This window comes from Pseudophryne corroboree, chromosome 4 (assembly GCF_028390025.1).
Source record: "Pseudophryne corroboree isolate aPseCor3 chromosome 4, aPseCor3.hap2, whole genome shotgun sequence".
Classification (NCBI taxonomy): Eukaryota; Metazoa; Chordata; class Amphibia; order Anura; family Myobatrachidae; genus Pseudophryne; species Pseudophryne corroboree.
In genome coordinates, this window is record NC_086447.1 from 205,677,641 (window position 1) to 205,680,372 (window position 2,732).

Here is a 2,732-nt window from a genome sequence, read left to right on the forward strand (position 1 = left end):
AGCGAACCCACCGGTCGCTGAAGTTCCGGAGACGGGCCCCCACCGCACCTGGCTCCACCAGTGGAGCCCCAGCGTCATGCGGTGGATTTAGTGGAAGCAGGGGAGGATTTCTGTTCTTGGGAACTGGCTGTATGGTGCAGATTTTTCCCTCTACCCCTGCCTCTGGGCAGAAAGGACGCGCCTTTAACCCGCTTGCCTTTCTGGGGCCGAAAGGACTGTACCTGATAATACGGTGCTTTCTTTGGCTGTGAAGTAACCTGGGGTAAAAATGTCGACTTCCCAGCTGTCGCTGTGGAAACGAGGTCCGAGAGACCATCCCCCAACAATTCCTCACCCTTGTAAGGCAAAACCTCCATGTGCCTTTTAGAATCCGCATCACCTGCCCACTGCCGAGTCCATAATACTCTCCTGGCAGAAATGGACATTGCATTTATTCTAGATGCCAGCCGGCAAATGTCCCTCTGTGCATCTCTCATGTATAAGACTACATCTTTAATATGCTCTATGGTTAGCCATATAGTGTCCCTGTCAAGGGAATCAATATTATCAGACAGGGAATCAGACCACGCTGCTGCAGCACTGCACATCCATGCTGAAGCAATAGCAGGTCTCAGTATAGTACCCGAGTGTGTATATACAGACTTCAGGATAGCCTCCTGCTTTCTATCCGCAGGCTCCTTTAAGGCGGCCGTATCCTGAGACGGTAGTGCCACCTTTTTTGACAAGCGTGTGAGCGCTTTATCCACCCTCGGGGATGTCTCCCAACGTACCCTGTCCTCTGGCGGGAAAGGGTACGCCGTTAGTAACTTTTTAGAAATCACTAGTTTTTTTATCAGGGGAAGCCCACGCTTCTTCACACACTTCATTTAACTCATCTGAAGGGGGAAAAACCACTGGTTGCTTTTTCTCCCCAAACATAATACCCTTTTTAGTGGTACCTGGGTTAATGTCAGAAATGTGCAACACATTTTTCATTGCCGTAATCATGCAACGGATAGCCATAGTTGAATGTACATTAGTCTCGTCGTCGTCGACACTGGAGTCAGACTCCGTGTCGACATCTGTGTCTGCCATCTGAGGTAGCGGGCGTTTGAGCCCCTGATGGCCTTTGAGACGCCTCGGCAGGCACTGGCTGAGAAGCTGGCTGTCCCACAGCTGTTATATCATCGAACCTTTTATGTAAGGAGTTGACACTGTCGGTTAATACCTTCCACATATCCATCCACTCTGGTGTCGACCCCGCAGGGGGTGACATCACATTTATCAGCACCTGCTCCGCCTCCACATAAGCCTCATCAAACATGTCGACACAGCCGTACCGACACACCGCACACACACAGGGAATGCTCTGATTGAGGACAGGACCCCACAAAGTCCTTTGGGGAGACAGAGAGAGTATGCCAGCACACACCACAGCGCTATATAAACAGAGATTTACACTACACAAAGTGATTTTCTCTATAGCAGCTATAATACACAGTATTGCGCCTAAATTTAGTGCCCCCCCCCCCTCTCTTTTTTACCCTATTGAGCCTGGAAACTGCAAGGGAGAGCCTGGGGAGCGTCCTTCCAGCGGAGCTGTGAAGAGGAAATGGCGCCAGTGTGCTGAGGGAGATAGCCCCGCCCCTTTTTCGACGGGCTTCTCCCGCTCTTTATATTAATATTATGGCAGGGGATTTTTACACATATATAGTTTATTAGACTATATTATGTGTTTTGTGCCATTTTAAGGTAATCTAATTGTAGCCCAGGGCGCGCCCGCGCCCCCCCCCCCCCCCCAGCGCCCTGCACCCATCAGTGACCGGAGTATGTGGTGTGCATGGGGAGCAATGGCGCACAGCTGCAGTGCTGTGCGCTACCTTAATGAAGACCGAAGTCTTCAGCCGCCGATTTCCAGGACGTTCTTCTTGCTTCTGGCTCTGCAAGGGGGACGGCGGCGCAGCTCCGGGACCTGACGACCGAGGCTGGGCCTGTGTTCGATCCCTCTGGAGCTAATGGTGTCCAGTAGCCTAGAAGCCCAAGCTAGCTGCAAGCAGGTAGGTTCGCTTCTCTCCCCTCAGTCCCTCGTAGCAGTGAGTCTGTTGCCAGCAGATCTCACTGAAAATAAAAAACCTAATAAATACTTTCTTTACTAGGAGCTCAGGAGAGCCCCTAGTGTGCAACCAGCTCGAGCCGGGCACAGATTCTTACTGAGGTCTGGAGGAGGGGCATAGAGGGAGGAGCCAGTGCACACCAGTAGTCCTAATTCTTTCTTAGAGTGCCCAGTCTCCTGCGGAGCCCGTCTATTCCCCATGGTCCTTACGGAGTTCCCAGCATCCACTAGGACGTCAGAGAAACACTTTTGTTCCGTGTCCAGAATCATGCCTAAGAAAGATAGCCGAGTCGTTAAAATCAACTGTGACTTTGGTAGATTTAGAATCCAGCCATGCTGCTGCAGCACTCTCAGGGAGAGTGACACGCTTTTCTGCAATTGATCTCTTGATCTCGCTTTTATCAGGAGATCGTCCAAGTACGGGATAATTGTGACTCCCTGCCTACGCAGGAGCACCATCATTTCTGCCATTACCTTGGTAAAAATCCTCGAGGCCGTTGAAAGCTCAAACGGCAACGTCTGAAACTGGTAATGACAGTCCTGTACAGCGAATCTCAAGTATGCCTGATGAGGGGGATAAATGGGGACATGAAGGTATGCATCCTTTATGTCTAGTGACACCATAAAATCCCCCCCCCCC